General features: G+C 36.8%; 1 protein-coding gene across 2 annotated transcripts in view; it reads left to right on the top strand.

The window, feature by feature from the left end:
• The first annotated feature begins 7,022 nt into the window (after positions 1-7,022).
• The window catches only part of LOC149779898 (uncharacterized), a 48,609-nt gene continuing 34,756 nt past the window's right edge, over positions 7,023-20,875 (top strand). The window contains exon 1 of one of the 2 annotated variants that reach the window (XM_089936585.1): positions 7,023-7,204. The gene's annotated coding sequence lies outside the window, so the exon portion shown is untranslated. Of the gene's footprint in view, positions 7,209-20,875 lie in introns of both variants that reach the window. The other variant, XM_089936584.1, reaches the window with a different exon arrangement.

The raw sequence follows: 20,875 nt of genomic DNA, 5'->3' as shown, positions 1-20,875 counted from the left end.
AAGGAATGTATGATACTGTTGACGGGAGTTACTTTGTCATCATGTTCTAGATTGTTAGTATCGATCACTTCGACTACTTTGACTTTCAAGTACAAGTAACTGCTATAATTCAGATCGATGTAATCTTCGGGTTGTCCTTCGATTTCAAACTCGATGGGGACTGATCCCGAGTCCTTGACAGAGGAAACGTGATAAAATGCGACCCTTTGGGATTCATGCATCGTCAGTATGGTGGGCAGCATGGCAAACAGATCCAATTCCGACTTGGAGCAGACGCAAGACTCTCGTTGCATCATTTTCTTTCTTTTTTCTCTGTGTTTTTATAATAATCAAAAACGTTTAAGTCTCGAACAGTTCTTCTTTTCTTAGTCTTTCTAGCTCTAGGGGTGTGAAGATCTCTGAAGAGGTGTTTTCGTCGTCTCTTTCTGCCTTGTCCTTGTTGTGACGTCAAGGAAGCAGGAATGCCCGACTCGGTACCGTTAAGGGTATTTATTGCAGTTTCTCGTCGGCCCGAAATCTCTTCGCTCGTTTGAAGCAAGACATTTTTGACTGCTCTCAAGAAAACTTCTTTGGGGTTTTGTTTGTCGATGATAACATTTTGGAAATATTCTTTGCCACGTGTCAATGCGGCATCTTTTAAGGCGTGCAATCATACCTGTCACCATCGGTTTCAACACGGGCGCCTCAGAACGAAAGGCCGATTTCAACATTTCTCCCAAACCATGTCCAGGCTGTCGAGCAACTCCTCGGTACTATGGACACATGACTTACGAGTCGTTAGAGAATCGGTTTCGAAAATGGAGTTTCACAGTGACTTTCCCTTTGGTGAATGTAATATTTTTCGCCAGATCTCCTTTTATAGCAATGTTGACGGTATAAAAATACGACTTACTGACTGGTAAATAGTGAGGATGTACAAGTTCCCAGTGAACGTGATAGAGGTTTCCACCTTCCTGGTCAGTGGTTGTGGCAGAATAAACTTTGAAAGGGTTGACACGCACGTTGTACTCCACCACATCGGAGTACACAAACATAAAATTGAGTCCTTCGTTCAGTTCTACAGGGGAACGAAAAAACTTGAAAAATTCCGTATTAATGGTGAAATATGGCTTGAAATTTGGAGCCATTTTTGTGTCCCCCACTAAAATTTCAAACAACTCAATTTCAAACTGATGGACAACGTATGGGTATCCTTAAATCCCATTATTAGGCGCCGAGTCACTTTATGGTACTCAAGGGTGACACTTTTTTGGCTTTCTCCAAGGCATAGCCAAACGTGTCCTGGAACCTGGAAGCAATTGTGTCAAATGTTGACCGCTAAAATAATAGCCTGCCGAAATTGTCAACGTGTAGATGATGAATGGTGGATTGTTTGCTGGATTTTTTATACCTGAAAACCCGATTTCATTCATTACTTGTTGCAATTGTTAGTTCAGGTATTAGAACTCAGATGTGTTTTGCTTTTCAGTGATGTTTTGGATTTGTGTAGGGTGAAACATTTCCACCAAAGCTACTTCCCAATGGGCTTCGTGATCTAATAGGATGGCCTGAAGTAATTTGCCGTGAAACAACAGCACAAATCGTCGTTGGGAAACACCTCCATGGAACTGTCACTGGGTAACGTTAAATAAAATTGGTTATTGTTGTTCATAATTCCCGAGTTCTGCTGCTGTCAGAGGGGTCACTCGAAGTCAAAGGAGTGTCTAAAAGAGGATTGTTGTTGGAGATGCGACTGTTTGGAGGATGACTGACGTTTGACGCAAGGCTCCTGTTGTTCACATTTGAGGAGTATTTCAGGGAAGGATTGGGGTGAAGGTAACCGATGCAACTGCTCACTAAAATGGTCCACAATTGCTTGTCTCCTTGTTGCAAACTCAAATTGGCAATGGCAGCACCGATGACACTAACCGATGCAACTGCTCACTAAAATGGTCCACAATTGGTTGTCTCCTTGTTACAAACTCAAACTGGCAATGGCAGCACCGATGACACTATACACTACAAAGATCTGACAGAAAAAGACGATTTGCTTTTAAGGCACATGTCTCCACACCACACCCACAATGGCTGTTTTTGTAGATCTTGCAGAGAAGAACTTGGTGAAGGAGTGGTCACTGCAGTGATAGTGGTAACTGCGGCAGTGTGGAAGGGCATGATGGTCATTTCTTTTTATAGTCGATAACTTGCGAAGCCTCTATCCAAGAATCAAAACTGGGAGGATATCCTTTCCAACGCACTTTGACTTCTTTGACACGTCGTTTTCCCACTTGACGGGTTCTGCGTTTGAGAATGCTTTCGATGTCGTACACTTCGTCTTCTCTTTTGGTTACGCGCTGTAACTCGGGTAAGTAAAACGTTCCTTTTAACACCTTCCCGTTCATGTTTTCAAATTTATAGACTGCAGTATGACCACTACGCACTCTTCCAATGACACGAAACAATTCGGTGGCCCAGCTAGGTATGTAACCTTTGTCGAAAGTACTTTTGGTTTTGCCAATGCTCACCGAAACTCCTATTGCCAACACTCAACCTTTCTTGGGGACATCCACCGTCGGGGACGTACCAAACAGGCGCTCATAAACAGCCACATAGTTGTCGGGAGTCAGTTCCTGTGGACATGTCCGATGCTTCGATGGTAAGATTGGTTGTGCGCTTGGACTAAGTACGGTAAGAATTCGATGTACTTGAGAGTGTGTTGGTGCGTAAAATATTTCCACATGCGTTCTTTCAAAGTGCGTTGAAAACGCTCTACGATGCTGGCTTTAGTTTCGGGGTTTTCGGTGGTGAAAAAATGAACGTTTCGTTTCTTCAATTCTTTTGGAAAGCTTGGTTCAGAAATTCGGTGCCTTTGTCGGTTTGCCATCGAAGAGGGTGATGCCTACATTGTTGCAACACCAGCTTTAGGGTTCACACTAACTGCTCCATTTGGAAGTCACTGACACGACCCAGAAAAATTTGGAAAAGACGTAGATGACACAAAACAAATATTTGTAGTCACGACTGAACCAAGACTTCAACTATTGTGTGAGGCGACAAATCACTTTTCTGCCTCTTACTTTCTTCTCCTTTCTCCACGAAATGATGCGATCGTTTCATCTTGACTGCAAAAAGTCAAATGACTACATTTTAAACGTCATGTTCCCCTATATCAGTCTCAGACCAGTGTCTTCCCTTTATAAAAGGTCAGTGTCTTCTCTTCCAGTATTCATTTCATTCTCAAACCGACCAGAACGATGGAAGAGCCCACACAGATCGAACTTCTGATCAGAGCTTTGCGAGATGTCATACGACGAAGGTTTTCTTCAGAGAAGCCGACGGATTACTCCCCCTCCTTTCGAGATAAAAGTCAAGATGCTTGCTATATCTGGAAGAAGAAATGGCACTGGGCTACAGAGTGTCCAGAACGTGAGAAAAGCAAGACATGTGTCAGAAGAGACAAAAGTCAAGATACCTGTTATCACTGTCATGAGAAAGCACATTGGTCTTCAGAATGCCATAAAAAAAAACAACTGGAGCAAGAGGAAGAGAGGGGTTCCGAACAGAAAGAAGAGATACCCTCCCAAAAGGAATAACCGAGACACATCCAGATAGAGAAAAAAGAGCAGAAAAGAAGACGAGGAGAAAGTGAGGAAGAAGAGGAGGAAAAACCTGTGGACGTGAAGGAATTAAAAAAAAAAACAAAAAAAAAAAAACAAAAACAGAGAGTGAACAATACATACAGAAGAAGTCTATTAACTTTTTTAAAGCATTGTGTTGTGAACTGGATTTTAAAAATTGTACCAGAATAGACCAGGCAGAAATGTAAGTGTCTCTTGGTTTTGGTTTTTATTATCATAATAAGAACCTACACTCCCGCACTCACTCACTCACACGCGTACATCATGGGCAACAAAGAGATTTTGATTTTTAATTGATTTTGGCAAAATGAATGCTGTCTCTTTTCGAGATAGGTGAGTGGCCCTGAAAAGGGCCGTTGGGGCGTTTGTTTGTTTATTTTTTATATTAAAAAATCAAAAACGGGAAGCAATCAGCTTTACCACGGCCAAGGCCTACTTTTGGATTTGGTCGTGTTGATGATGATTTAGTAGAAATCACTAGGGCTGTTATCTCAGGTGTAGTAATAGGGTTGGATTGTTTGGCTAAGGTAGGTCTTTTTTTCTCTCTTGGGTCGTAATAAAGAATTCTGATGCATTTGTTTCAGACTCATTAACTATGCCAAAATGTCCAAGAGTACCTTCACCGTTGACTTTCAATGTTCTCCTTCTCTCCTACTTGTTTCTTCTCTGCTGCTACTTCTTCTTCCTGTCGTTTCCTTCTTCTTGCCTCTTCTTGCTGTTGCTGTTGAAGGACAAAGCCTATTCTGCTTCTTTCTGCTGCTGGAAAAGAATCAAATTCTTCTTTCTGTCTCTATTTAAAATCCTCGACGTGTGGAAAAGAATGAGAAGGTATATATATATATATATATATATATATATATATATATATATATACACTGTATTTGTCTCTCCCTAGAGGAGCGCGTATTCAGGTCAAACCAATGCTACTTTGTTACCAATGTCCAGTACCATGACGGCACCTCACCTGTTCCATTCCTATTATCCCTATACAACAACCCCACTTCCCTTGGTGCTATACAAGCCCAATATTCCCCATGTTCGATTGCCCTTGACGCTAAACGTGCCCAAGGGTGGTCTGAAAAGTCTTGACGCTCAACGTGCCTACGACCTTTTTGACAGGGATTTCCACTGACGCTAAAGTGCCCAACTATACTACTAACGAGATAACTTTTTGCTTTTTGTCACGTAGAATTATCCAATGTGGTCCGCATGGTTCCTAAGTCGAAGTTATTCGTCTTGCATTGGAACGAGAAAAGAATAGTAATTTATATCACCTCTAATCGGAACACCGTTTTCTTTTCCACCGCATGCTAGAAGAAACATCGGATGTAGTAGTGATTATTGAATTGTCCCCAGATCCGTGTTTTTTTTTAAATGCCATGATAATTTCACAATGTCACAATGTTGCTTCATCCCTTTGCTGAAAACTGAAACCAAATGGTTTCTACCCTTTTTTTTATTACGAAGTGCAGGAATAAAATTCAAAATGAAACGTGCATGTATTTATATGATTGTTAAAACGTTTCTAAATGATAATTTCACAGCATAGCATGTTATAAGACCCTGTTTTTCTCACACCTTGCCGTATATTCGTCCGCCAAAAACTTTCAAATAGATGTGTAACCGAAGACCCAGGGTGCCAGGATAATGTATTGATACATCATTCGCAATGTTGCCTTTTACTCATTAAAGAGATCCAAAGGTCAGAGGTCATTCGGATTAAAACAGTCTCCATATAGAAATAATTTTGACGGCTAGATGTGAAAATAATGCAGATTTTAGTTCTGTTATATCAGTCTGCATATACTGTAAATTAACACCGAATAGATTCTTGCATTGTTTTCTTAGATAATTTTGTTGTGATAAATATAAATGAACACCTGCATAATAAAGACCTAATAATGTTTCCTACCTTAAATATTCTCAGCATGTTTTTTTTAATGTTTTCTAATTTCATGGTGTTTGTTTTTGTAATATCTTTATATGTTTTTTATCTTATAGGTGTTGTCTAATGTTGTAACGCGCTTAGAGCTTCTAAAGATTAGGCGCTGTACGAAGTCCTCATTATTATTATTATTATTATACTGTAGTTCTATCACATGAGTGTACGCAAAGGGACATCGGTCGTAGAAAGTGTTGAGCGATTGATTGATTAAATGATTGATTGATTGTGGTTTTATGGAGCACCATCGCTGTAAGGCCATTATGGTCATATGAAAGGTTATATGCTAGATTATTTACAGCTGATAAAAGGTTAATTATCGAGAAAAAAAAAAAATAAAATCAAACAATTAAAATAAAAACGATGAGACGGTGAGGATAGTATATTAAGATTCCCTACAAAATGGTAACAGGTCTATTTGGAAAATATTACTACGATGGTAAATGCTAAGGATTTGACCAAGAAGTTATGACTCGTCTAAGTATTTTTAATTCGTAACATCTCGGTCAGTCATACCGTCAATCTCAATGCAGAAACATCCTTGGTGGTCTCCACAGCATTGGGAATTTTGTTTAGCTGAGGTCTCACTGGACAGTTTCGTACTGTGACACCTCCCTAATTTTTAAGGTATAAGGCATGAACCTAATTATCATAAGCCTAGCATTTATAAATTCACACAGAAGCTAAATCTGTAATGTGGTTTAGATTAACTTTTAGTTAGTTTTGAAAATGGGTTGGCTTGTTTGGTGACTGCCTGTCACACTTAGACTAGCTGTGGAGATCAAATGCTTAACTTGGGCTGCAAATGAACACCCGACTTGGCACACCTATTTATGTATGCCTGCTGCCAGAGGTAAAATATTTAAAAATCGAGATGATTGAGGGGTAATGAAAAGTATGCTAATTTGTTATAGTACTAGTGAACTTTATTCATGCACAAGGCACATACTGATTCTTTTAGCTGCCTTGTCACATGAAAATATTCAAAATAGCTCCTTGCTGTAAAAAAATAATGAAAAAAAGAGGGGTTGGTGCCGGTATTGGTTGAATATAAAAGCCACCAGTTGTATAATGAATTAACCTGATTGCCGCAGTCAAAATCTGACATGCATGCTTTCTACAAAAATCATTAGTTTGTTTTTATTTGCATATTCAGTGTAAAGGTATTCTCATTTTTCTGCAATAGTTCATTGTCGGATAAATATTCACCAGATAAACTGTCTAGCGAGACCTTGATCATTGTGCTTCTTTAACTTACTGCTCCGACCTGCACGCGATACATAAATTTATACTGCAGAAATAGCCGATATTTTTCGGAATGCACCTCCTAGTCTCTTTATAGTCTGGTTATCAGACAGCCAAAGATAGGTTAAACCCATATATGTGGTTTTACGTGGAAGTACGACAGGGGATCAGTCTAATCTCTTTCGGTGGGTCGAGGTTCATTTCGAATGATAGCACTTCCTATGTTGGAAAGATTCCGGAATAAGACCTACTGTGTTGGATCATGTCCGAATTTTACCATGTACCCCATAGCTCTCGAGACTACTCGCACGTTTTCGTCCAATTGTTGAAAAAGATTATAAAGGTGTCATTATTGGGGACAGAGGCTTAAAAAATGATGAAGTTTTTGAAGAACTAATTTGTAGGTAATTAAAACCAACCCATGACACGCTTCATTTACAGTACCACGCACTGTCAATTTTGTATTCTTTTAAAAATCGATGAGGAGTTAGACGTTTCCAGGGTGATTGACCCAAATTAGTCTCGGTACCAAGCAATTTCTGGCCTTGGTAAATTTTTCAGGATGGCAAAAATCGTCACGAAGTGGTTGGAGATGGTTGGTGAATGTCAGAAAATAAAATTATTGCTCCTCTATCAACCCTGATATAGGGAGTAATTTTCTTTTATGGTGTAGATATTACTTTTTATGTCGGAGGTATTGTGGTATTTCCAATTTATCGGTATTTTTGTATGCATAGCGCTACCTATTGTGTACATATACACACTACATAACCACCCGTTACTAGTTCTGCATCACCAGTTGATTTCGTTAAAATCTCGGGATTGTTGACGAGTACGATATTTAAAAAACACGCCAATGAATATCACTGTTTCCAGATAGTGGCTGTACTCTAGTTCTAAAAAGGAATCTATATCTTCTTAAAAACGCTGTCAGTGTAACAAATTGATTAACCAGTTTGTCCAATGAAGTTGTGCAGGAGCATACCTATAAACTCTCACTCTGGGAGAAAAAAAATTATCTGACTTTTGGGGTCCTTCCACGCCTACCCCTTGATTTCATAATATCTCTAAATTTTTGCAGAGAATGTTATGTCTTGATTTTCATTTCTTCTAGATATAATTCTGCATGAATAGATAAATTGTATGCAATCCACAGAAGCCATGTTCTGTTTTATTTCCTGTGAATATTTTTATGACGAAATAATTACCACCAGAGATCTCAGAAACGCTTAATTACACGTATTTGGACACCAATTTTTTATCTGGGACGCAGAAAATCACTGAGGCAGGAGTCCTCTGTACGTATGTAATAGGTGTGCAGCAAAATTCAAAGACTTGCCAGTCCTGCTTCAGCCACCTGCTCTATGGGAAAATGTGTTGATCAGTTAGTTGTGCTGATATTTACAATGACAGAATTCAGTGACTGAAAGACCCCTTCATACATACATGTTTCCATTTTATAAGAGTACATAAAAAAGAACATGATGCAATAGCTGGGCAGCAAGTTCAAAGGCTTTGACTGATGGCCGGGTGGGAAAATGTAGATATTTAGAGTGATTGAATTCAGAGGCAGAAAGACCCAGAGATGTACATGTGGTCATATATAAAAGTACATCAAATAAACAACTTTAGCTTTCACTATTGTGTTCATTTCCGAATGTAGCGGAATAAGCAGTGCATGTGACCTCAGAATCAAGACATGTTGAGACTTGGACAAAATGCCATTCGTAAGTGGGTGACAAGTCGCCAAAAAATGTAAACTTTGCCTTCTTCTGTTAAGAAATCGAAAACGACTTCGCCCTGTGATTATTTAAGCGGTACATTGACTGACCATACCATATTTACTTTAATGCCCCTCACCTTAGCCCAGTTAGTTCTAGTGTTGTAGTGAAATGTATTCATCAAGACATCAGTAGCTAAGCCTAGTTTTGATATCAATTACGTTGACAAACAAACTCTTGCCCATTCACAAACATTATGTTTTGATAGCTGATTGACCATTAACCCTTTTCCGAGTAAGGTAGCAACCATCAATTTCCTGCATGCTATCCTTTGATGATAAAACATACAAACTTGCGTTTTAAGATCAGAATCGGTGATCGGGATATATATTAACTGCCTCTTATATACTATTTCGTCATAAACTGAGTTTGAAACTGTAAGTGGACCAGTAGGCCTAATGGGAAATAATGGCGGTCTTCGCTACGTCTGGGATGTACCAGTTTATTAGATTGTCTGTTTTTCTTAAATCATTGGGCAAATATATTCAGAAAAAATATACGAATCATTGAAACCAAAGCCTAGATATTATTTTATTAAAGATTTAACTTTAAAAGCAAATTATGTAGGTCAGAAACGTATGGGACAATGCTATGTTGTGGAATTTGCGAGATGAGCTTTAAGGTCTAATCTGTTTTCTGACTTGACATGTATTTGTGAAAATACAGGAAAAAACAGAAAATCAGATACTATTTATTTGCCTAAAATTACAACAATTACGTATACGAATAAATAAACCATAAATTTGTGATCCTGTCAATTGACTGTTGTGATGAAGCTATATTATAGTGAGTGATTACATTACAAAAACCTCTCCATCTAAAAACAGATGCAATCACATCTGTGTTGATTCTGTAGGAAAGAAGGGACTGCAACTTTTGCTGGTGGGACTCCTATTTTTACCAAAATTGGAGTCCTGGACTCCTAGTTTTAAAATCCTAGCGAGACCTCTGACATTACTACACAGAATCTTTTCTTCAGTGTATAGAATGTTGTGTTTAAACATTATTCAGATAAGTTTATGATCTTTTTTATCCTAACAACAATACTAAAATCAGAAACAAACTGCAACAAAAATAGACCACAGCAATAAAGTTGAGAAATTAATTTCAATCCCAAGAATGGTCACTGTGAATGCTGTAGCATATCCATTCTCATGAAAGAAACTAACGAGAGTAAATATCTGGCATTACTGTACTGTATAGACAAATGTTAATTACATCATTAAATTAAAAGAAGGAATAAAAGAAAAACATACCTTGCAGAATATGTGCCCTCAAAGTAATTCAGAATACCCATAAGCAAGTTATTTAGTAAACAATGTTAAATGCCTTACGAGTTGATATGGTGGGATATAAAATGTGGGAGAATAGTTACCTTATGTACAGTAGCTTGGGACTGTGTATTTATGCAGCATTAGTTTCAACAAAATAGGGCATCATTTATTTCCAAATCAATTGTTGGTATATACATTACACACTGTAGAACATGGTTTCTTTGACGCATATCGAAGGGCATGTCCTTTTCATGAGACAATTGCAATGATAAGTATTAACTATTAGTCACACAGGCTTTCTTCCTTGTTTACTTAAGACTAACCTTTATCTACTGTGTAGTTAGGCCACAGCTAAAAGAATATGAAAAGAGGGCATGTCCTGGGGGAAAATAATGCACATCACAGGGAGGACCAGCGCATCCTTTGAGAATTACATGCATATTGCACCTGAAAGATCGGTCAATATTTAGTGTAAACCGGCTTTAAAAAGGCAGGGAAAAACCCTAATTTTAGGTCCCGATCTCCCAATTTTCTTTATTTAATCTCCATACTTGGCTTTTGAAGTTGACAGGTATGCAAGAGTTTTATCACATGATTACAATTTTTGTCACGAACCAAGAGATTGAACCTATGGTCACTTTCACAGTTGACAGGTGTTTGTTGTACCTGTTTTATTTACTTTTCACTGGAACACTGGGAGTTTAAACAGTCTGAGCTGTATGTGTACTTTCATGCTTGGTGATCCATTCTTAGTTTTAATCCTGGGGCTACTCTCCCCATCACAGGTGCTTACAGATGTATTTCTTTAAATCTCTCTGACCAGTTTCTCTTGGATGACACAGGTAGCAGAATGAGTAACATAGAAGTAGCATCCATTCTTCAAGCTGATTAACACTTTGTGCAACATATACATGAAACTCCCACCATTAGGACAAGTATATGCAATCATAACAGTATTGTCTCGGAATTGCCATGATACTATAGTAACTTCTCTTGCATAACCTGGAATCTACACGGCATCTATTTATTGATTGTTTGCAGCAGTCATCTGATTTAAACTGGAAATTAAAATATTAATAATACTACTAATAATAATGACCTATTTAAAGAGGGTAACAGCTAAGAACTAATCTACCTTGAGGCCCTCATACAAAGGAATTTATTTATTTTAGCTGCATCTCTGAAGCTACTAGATATATTGGGTTTGGAAGAAGGAAATAGAGTGGGCATTTCTAATCTCAACTGGAATACTGTTCCAGAGCAGAGTTCCAGAGTATTGGAAACCTTTTTAAGACAACTCCTTATTTGGTTTGGGAATTTTATACTGTATGGTAGACATGGATCACAGGTGGGGAGTATTACCAGGTAGCCTATACTGGAATAGTGATTATAAATATTCAGGAGCACTATTATGGGATATCCTGTACGTTAATTTGGCTTTTCTCGAACAGATTCGGTCTGTAATAGGTAATATTTTTAACTTACCAGCTAAATTTTCCTTGCTTTCTTTCTGGATTGATATTAGCCCTAATGCTCTTTTTTGAAGATGTGCCAACTTTGCTATATTTTTATCATTTTACCCCATACTGTATTACAGTAGTCTAAATAGGGTTGTATGTAACTGTTATAAAATAGTTTTCTGTGCCTTTCAGGGAGAAAATGTCTTATCATACTGAGAAGCCATAAACTTGAATTGACTTTTTTTACTGATATGTTTGATATGTTCAGTCCATGATAGGTTATTATCTACCAGAACACCAAGTAGTCTATCGAGACAGACCATTTGCACATTTTTATCCTTCCATGTCAGACATAGTTCATCACTATCAAGATTTGTCCTTTTTAGCCATGTTGAGATAAGTAATATTTTAGTTTTACCAGTATTTACCACCATGCCATTACATGTGCTCCAGTTTTCCAGTTTGTTTAGGGCATTCTGTAAATAAATTTCAAGTTCATGATTTGTGTTTTGGCTGTCTGACAATGTTGTGTCATCTGCATAGAGATCTGTAGATGATATTGAGTCTCTTAGTAAAAGTGGTAGGTCATTAATAAATAAAATGAATAGTAATGGACCTAGAATTGAGCCTTGTGGTACTCCATATCTAATTGTTCCAGGTTCAGACAGAACGTTTTTTATGTAAACGTGTTCCCTCACTTAAGTATGAAGTAAACCATCTAATTGTTTGATCACATTGGTAGATTTTTAGTTTCTTCAAAAGGATTTCATGATCCACCATGTTAAAAGCTTTCCTGAAATCTACAAATACAGATCCTATTATTCTACCTTGGTCAAGTGCTTGAAGCCATTTTTCAGTTAGGGATATCAAGGCAGTCTCACATGAATGTTTATTTCTAAAGCCTGATTGATTAGGGTGTAACAGCAAGTGTTTGGTTAAATATGACATGAATGAGTCATGGACATTCAATCAGTTTTGACAAGTTTGGTAGTATTGAGATTGGTCGGCATCATCCTTAGAACCAGATTTGTGAATTGGAGTTACTTTTGGAGTTTTCCATATTTTGGGTACAGATGAGGTTGCAATACTTAAATTGATTATGAAATGTTATGTTATCTACAATAGCAGAGGCCGAAGGCTTAATGAGTCATGGACAGATCTGATCAAGTCCTGTACCTTTCTTGGTATCAAGTTCAGGGAGACATTTTTTAACAAAGTTTTTTGATACTGGTGGGATAGAGAAACATACCTCCTTAGAGATTTTGCTGCTGCAGAACATTTTCAGTTCATTAAAGTTGTTTTCTATCACTGGTTTCTATAATTTTGTGGTAATGATGGTGAAAAAATCATTGAAAACATTTGCAATGTCAGTATCATCAGTGACTATGGTGTTATTTACCAGAAGGGAGTGAATTTTATTTGTCTGATCTTTGTGTATTCTCCAGTGAGTTCATTGAAGACTTTCCAAATGGAGTTTGTGTTGCTCTTTATGTTTTCAAGCAATGATTGATAATAAGTTTTTTTAAAGCTTTTTTAATCATACTTGTTTTTTTTTCTCTCCATACTTTATATTGTGCATGTGGTTTTCCATAGCCTTGAATTGGTCTCATGTTTTCATAGCATCTAGGATTTCAGTAGTAAGCCAATTAGGTTGAATTTCAGTCTTTACTTGATGTACTTTCAGTGGTGCATGCTTAGAGACTACATCCATGAATAAGTCAGTCCATATGTTTCTTTCTCGTGTGCAAGAACATTTTCCATTTGTTTTAAAAAGTTATCATTCCAAATTGCTTTGGAGGAAGGTGGTCTATAAATGAAACCAATTAGGAATGGTTTTGCATTATTTTGAAAAATGTCCACCCAGATACTCTCAATTTCATGTGACTCCAAGTCAAGTCGTCTTTCTGCAATTACATCTTCTCTAATGTATACAAGACCCCGCCCCCCACTGTCTCTCTGTAGTTGTGTAATGGTTTATTGCAGCCTTGACAGTGAAATAGATCATCATTGTAGTTGGCCTTTAATTTGGTTTCAGTGAGTCTGAAGACATGTATATTATTTTCCTTGGAAGACATTGACTTATTCTGGTCTATTTTTCCCACTATTCCTTGTACATTTAAGTGACCTATGTTCAAACCTTTTGTATTTAGTTTCATATCAATTATATGTATGTCATCATGCACTGGGGCACTCAGTGAGATTGTGTCCATACTACTTTTATCATTCTGACATCCTATTTCTATATTTAAATGTTCATAAATATTAGCGTCTTCAGAGTCGCATACCCTGAAAATGCATTTTATTGTAGAGCAAGGAAGAACAAACCGACATAATATCTTTAAGGTCAGTGTTTTTTATTTACTTATTCGCCTGTCACAAACTTTAAGAATCGTGATCCATAGCCCTCAGGTATACGTCAGCGTGTTCATGCATTGATCATAAATGAGAAAGTATTTGTTGTTCCAAAATTTAATATTGATTTAGTATTATCAGTCTGTTCATTTCTAATTATTGAGTGGTCTGCACCTTGGTTGTCATCACAATACTTCCAGATGAAGTTATCGATCACTATTTACTTTCACAACAATGTTCTGCTACAGACTGCATCAAGAAAAGCAAAGACTCGGATTTTAAAATCATTATCATTGAACGGTGTAGTACAAACTTGTCCAGTATGTGGTGTTTTCATTGCAGGATCATAGTTTACACTATAATATTTGCAGTGCCTAGTTTTATAGGAGGAAGTCTTGTGTAAGTGTGTTCAAAGTGAACTACATCACATCTGTTGTTTGAAAACGTAGACTGGCTCATACAAATATGGTGAATGTGTTGCTAAGGAAACTCCCATTGATTCAAAATGCCAACAAGTTGACAGCATTTGGGACCCACTGGTGACAATCAGATTAGAACTTATAAATCAATGAATAAAATGAAAAGTGTATTTGCATTTTTTTAATATCCTTGGTACCTTCTGTTTTTAAAATCAGTAGGTGTACAAACAAATGGAATGGTATGAGAATACTGTTGATCATACATTGTAGTTCTTGTATAGTAAAATGCCCATGTCTTTTAATTGAATTTGTCATATATTTCTGGGATGGTTATATAAACCTAGAAATATTTCTGAATTGTCCTGGTACAATTTGACATGCATAGATTTAAAAAGATAGAAATATAGTGTCTTAAACCAGTTTAAAAGAACCGGTCTAGGAAATTTTGTCAGATATTTTTAAACTTGGAAATAGGGAAAAGATACATGTAGTAGAAGTCAAAAGGCATGTTAGATCACACCTCTGCATGACAAGTTAGAGAATTGGGCAAAATATGTGGGGATCATGTAAATTTGATAACTCTTTGACATTGAAGGGGAACAGATATAACGTTTGGAATGTTTCAAGTATTTTAAATGTGATTTAGATGCTAATTTTGTTGTAGTCTTCTGTAATGCTACCTTTCCTGACCAATGGTTTTTGTGGGCTTTAAAGGCATTTTTAGTAAGCATATTTGGTGGAAGAAGAACCACTGGCCCACTGGAAGCTACAGGCCAGCTTTCTCACGTATCCACATTGGTTAAGCCAAGAATCAAGTGCAGTTAGACAGAGGGGGTATTTTTGAGTGATCTATAAAGGCAAACTCCTTAGACCACTCAGCCACTTGGGGTCCCCCTATTAGATGTAGAAGAGATTTAATTATAGGCAATCTCTTAAATGTAAGTAATTACATAGGAAATAACTACTAGATGCTTGTTGGAAATTATTTGTATCAATTTTAAATAAAAAAAACATTGGCTCACAACTACGATAAGATACATGTAATACAGTTAAAAATGGATAATGTTTTATATTGCAAGCTTTAATACAGAAATATCTTTGGGGGAAAAAAATGAGATCCTTTTGCTTACTTGTTGATTTTAAAAGTCGTTAAATAGAGAGGGATTGTGGTATGCATTATTATAAAATTATATAATGCTCGCTGTTAAAACATTATATATTCAGATATTAAATCAGCTGTAAAGACTTTTCAGGTGAATATTTATAATAATAATAATATTAATAATAACAACTTATTCCTAGAGGGTGACACATACTCGAGGACTATTCTCCTTTGAGACCCTATTAAGAAAAAAGAACAATCAGCATCATATACATGATATTATTTATTTAATATTTATTTTAACATACTAAATTTTGTATGCTCTGTTACTAACAGATACATCTCAGTGATATCTCTTCATTAAACTACTGTGCCAGACTATGGGAAGCTTTTCTAAAATTGCTGTTTTTGGTGTAGGTGATTGAAGGTCTCATCTGATATTGATCTTGACTGGTAATGCATTGAATAAGGTCTGAATAAATCCAGATACATGTACTCTGTTGCAGTTCCATGTAGACATTTATATACAAGACCTGCCTAGTGAAAATCAATTCTTTAATACACTGTAAACCTTTTAGTTCTGTAAACAGTGCTAGTGATGAATAATCAATAGATGCATTTAAAATAATGTGTGCTGTTCTTTCCTGAGGTTTATAAATCCTGTCAAGTTGAAATTTTCATTTTGCCCATATATTTGAATAATAATCAATTGTTAGAAGAATACGGTTTTCCATAAGTCCATATTTCTTGACTGCTGAGTAATACAATTTGGGATGATGGTGCTGTATAAAGTTTGTCAATATGGTCATCCCATTGTAAATCATTATTGACAGACTATGTGCTTTTCATGTTTAACATTTTTTAACTAACTTTTTTTTTTATTTTATTATAAGAGATAATTTTGGGTTCTCTAATTTTTGTCATTCTTGTTATGTCCCAGAAGTCATTACCTTTGTTAATTACTATCTTATTTTGTTGTGCCCAACTTTGAACTTTATTGAGGTCTGAATCTAATCTTGGTAACTTCACTATCAGAACCAGAAGTAAACAATGATGCAAACAAATCTGTAATGTGAATTCATTATTTATTGGAAGATTGTTTACACAAAATAGCAGGGAGGGCCTAAAATAGAGCATTGATGGATCCATGTTTGATTAGTGCATTGTGCACTAATATTATTTCCATACCAATGGTTACTTGTTGAGACCTATGCTTTAAAGAATAATGTTCCAGCCTGTAATAGCTCAAGATTTTGCAGCAGAATTTCATGATCATCTAGAAAAAGAAAAAAAACTCTTTCTTGAAGTTAGGGAAAACAATCCTATTCAAAGAACCATTATCCAATATTTGTATCCAAGGAGCTTTTAATTTGTTGAGTTCAGTTTAGCGTGTGTGATAGTTCTAAATCCTGATTGTGCCTTATGAAATAGAAATTATGTTTTAAAAAAATTAATTGACCTGCATAGCTACTTTATTTTCAATTATTTTTCAGTAACATTGTTTGAATCGATATAGGTCTGTGGTTCCCTGGATCTTCCTTTTATTCTTTCTTAAAAATATATTAACCTTTTTGCAAATTGCAAGGTATCTGGAAAGTTACCACACTTATATTCAAGTTATAGTAAGCATTAATGACCTTTTTTAGTGGCACAGCAAGTTTAAGAATTGGTGGACCAGTAACATTGAGTCCAGAGGATTGATTAATACTCAGAAACCTCAGCTTCACTAATATTTGCTATTGAAAAATATTTATTGTCAGAAATTTTAGCTTCTGAAGGAATTATTAAACATTTCAACAATATCTTGTAGAGATGTTGCTATGTCATCATTTGCTAAAGTTGGGGTATGGGGAAATAACTGTTCTTGGATGGCTCTTAAGTCTTGGGGTAATAAGTTCTTCTTGGATGGATCTTAAGTCTTGGGGTAAAGAGTTGTTCTTGAATGGATCTTAAGTCTTAGGGTAAAGAGTTGTTCTTGGATGAATCTTAAGTCTTGGGGTAAAGAGTTGTTCTTGAATGGATCTTAAGTCTTGGGGTAAAGAGTTGTTCTTGAATGGATCTTAAGTCTTAGGGTAAACAGTTCTTGGATGGATCTCATATCTTAGGGTAAACAATTATTTTTCAATGGGCTCAGCTCTTTTAGCTACTTTCACAAGGCCTTGACAGTCTTATTTTCATCTATAACTTGTTTATAGTACTCTTCTTTTGCCGTATCTATTAGGTACATAGCTTAATTCCTCCATTTTCTATAGTTTTCAAGTCTATCTACAGACCTTCTATTGGTCACTCAGTGCAAGCACTGGCACATAAATTCACATGTTTTTGGGTTTATCAGTATAAATATGATAAATTACACTGGACAACAAATTTTTACAAAAGTCATGTTACTGAAATAAAATTAGTCAATTCTTATCAATTTTTATGTGCTGAACACGAATATGACAGTCAAATTGCAAAATTGGCTCTAGTTTTTTTGTAATCTGCAAGAAATTAATGTTTACATAACGAAATGCATTCCAATAGTAAAAGGTCAACTGTAATAGCCTACCTATAAAAAATCAAGTCATTGACTACATCTTAGATTTCTTCGCCTGTCTCTTGTACAGCTGTTCGGGAGCATCTCTGAGGAGTGTCCAGCAGTAGTCAGCCAGCATTGTAGTGGACCATTTTCCCTGGTATCTTTGTTCCATTGTTGCGATATCTTGATGAAAACGTTCGCCGTGTTCATCACTAACAATACCACAGTTGCTAGGAAAGAAATCCAAATGGGAATGAAGGAAGTGAATCTTTAGAGACATATTGCAGCCAAGTTTCTTATACTTCATCAACATGTCTTCTACTAGTTCCTTATAGTTTTCTGCCCTAACATTTCCGAGGAAGTTTGTAGAAACTAGGCGAAAAGCATTCCATGCTTGTTTCGCGTCACCTTCCAGCAAGTTGTTGAACCGGTCATCTTTGAAAAGCTCTCGAATCTGAGGACCCACAAAAACTCCCTCTTTAATCTTTGCTTCGCTGAGTCGAGGGAATTTTTCATGCAGGTATCGGAATGCTGGCAAAGTCCGGTCAATGGCTTTCACGAAGTTCTTCATCAAACCTAGTTTGATGTGAAGGGGTGGTAGCAAGATTTTCTGAGCCTCAACCAGAGCTGGGTGTTGGATATTCTTCTCTCCAATGGCTACATTCTGCCTGTGAGTCCATTCCTTCCTCATGTAGTGCATTTCCCTTGCTCGGCTATCCCACTCGCATAAGAAACATATGTATTTTGTATATCCTTGCTGCAGTCCCATTAAAAGGGCAACTACCTTCAAATCACCACAGAGGTGCCAGCTGTACTTGTTATACTCAATGGAATTCAGTAGCTGCCTTAAGTTATCGTATGTCTCTTTCATGTGGACAGCATACGCTACTGGAATAGATGGAAGAATGTTTCCATTGTGCAAAAGCACAGCCTTGAGACTCAGTTTCGAAGAGTCCACAAATAGTCTCCATTCTTGTGGGTCATGAGTGATTTTTAAAGCATTCATGAGGCCCTCAATATCGGAACAGAATATCAGATTACTTTCCTTTCTGAAGAAAGGCTCCAATTGCTGGTGGCGCTTTCGATATGCAGTAATTGTGACATCTTCTTCTAGAAGATTCCATTGTTGGAGTCTTGATCCTAGCAATTCTGCCTTGTTCTTTGATAAGTCCAAATCACGAATCAGGTCATTTAGTTCTTCCTGTGTTATTCTGTGTGGGGTTGATGATGCACCACAGTGAAAATCTGGATCACTGCATGCTGATGGACCAGGAGAAGAACAGGTCGACTCACCTTTGTCTTCGTCAGATGAATCAAGAGAATATTCTGCTGGAGGTTCTGGAATAGGAAGTCCCTCACCATGTGGAACTGGTCTCAATGCAGACGGAATGTTTGGGTAGACTATTCTCGACTTCTTTCGCTTCGTTATTCCGCCGGAAAGAGGAGGAACCAAGCAGAAGTAACAGTCATTTAGGTGGTTGCTTGGCTCTCTCCACACCATTGGGACTGCAAACGGCATTGATGACCTTTTGCAATTCAACCACTGTGAAAGCTGTGTTGTACATGTAGCACAGCATATATGCGGAGCCCAAGGCTTGTCTTGGTCACCAACCTTGCATCCGAAGTAAAGATGATATGCCTTCTTCACTTGAGAATTGATACTTTTCTTCTGGTTGGCAAATGTCACTTCCCCACAAATATAGCAAAAATTGTCCGCGGTATTAACACACTTTCGAGGCATTACTGTTCTTTATTGTACGTAAATGGATAAAATAATAAGTTTTATGTAACAGTAGCTTGAACTGTCTCGCACAACGTCTAAAATATTTTAAATGCTGAACCTATCTGATTGGGCTTTATATAGTACACTGCTTACGTCAGCTTCAGCAGCCGCCTGGCATTAGTATAATAGGCCTACACATGTATAGTACACTGCTGACGTCAACTTACTTCAGCAGCCGCATGGCATTAGTATTGCACTGCATCAGAAAATGATGCAATCAACTGTGGATGATGTGAGCATGATGGTATTATGCAATGTTACATCATTATTCCGGATGTTGCTGCAGTCCTACTGGAGAAATTTACACAGTGAAACATAGAAAATGAGGTATATGAATATCTTCAAAACGAGAGCCAATACAAATTTTTCACGGTTATATTCGTGTTCGGCACACCAAAATACTACAGATTAGGGCCTTTTCAAGTCAGTAATGATTTCACTGTTGACCAGTGTTATAGTTGCACTTTTATCTATTACTCTGGTTAGAGTGTTAATTATTTGGGTAACGCTGTAACTTTCAAAGTTTCTTATCCATTTTAATGGTGGAGTTTTTATCTTGTGAATATTAAGTCGCCTAATATAATAGTTTCTAAATCTTCCTTTAGTAGGGATTTCCAGATTTGCTCCTCAACATATCAATCTAAACAGCTGTAGGACTACCATATGTACTTGCTTATAAGTCGAGTCCAACTTCAAACTGCATAGACCTAGACCTGCTGTTGCAAACTGCACAGACCCAGATCTGCCTAGTTATAATGTCTTGTTTTATGGTATCTTGATGTTTTTATATGGGACTTGGTTCAGTTGAGTAAGTGTGCTGGGACATATATTTTTATAGCCAGTCTTTGAACTGGAATTTGTTTTGAAATAATTCGAATGTAAGCTTGGAGTGAGACAAGGTTATATATCCAGTCCTTTACTGTTTTTTATGTTTTTAAGTGGCTTCTTGCCAGTTGTGAATGAAAAAGTGAAACTGAAATATTTGTTGACAGTGAATTACAAAATATTTTACTTTATAATGATAATATATTTTTGCAGATACTGTTTTCAAATAAAAATGAAAGAAAATGGGGTCTTACTGTTAATATGGATAAAAACAAAAATTGATTTTTGAAATGGTGGTATATTTAAAAAGTATGAGAATATACATTTTTTAACTTGTTACAATTATTTGGGAGTAATATTTTCCATTAGATTGAACTGGTCAAAATTAATTGCAAGACTTTCTGTACAGTCGGATAAAGTTTAATCCCAGAAAAGAAATTAAGAAAAAAAACTTGCATCAACACCTAACAGTATCTATCTGACCTTGGTTCAACTGATAACAGTATCTGACTTTGCATCAACCATTAATAGTATAGGCCTGACTTTGCATGAACTGA

Source organism: Sinohyriopsis cumingii, chromosome 16, assembly GCF_028554795.1.
Source record: "Sinohyriopsis cumingii isolate HCF-2022 chromosome 16, ASM2855479v2, whole genome shotgun sequence".
In the NCBI taxonomy this organism is placed as follows: domain Eukaryota; kingdom Metazoa; phylum Mollusca; class Bivalvia; order Unionida; family Unionidae; genus Sinohyriopsis; species Sinohyriopsis cumingii.
The sequence above is the reverse complement of the archived record's forward strand: the minus strand, read 5'-3'. Positions and strand labels throughout refer to the sequence as shown.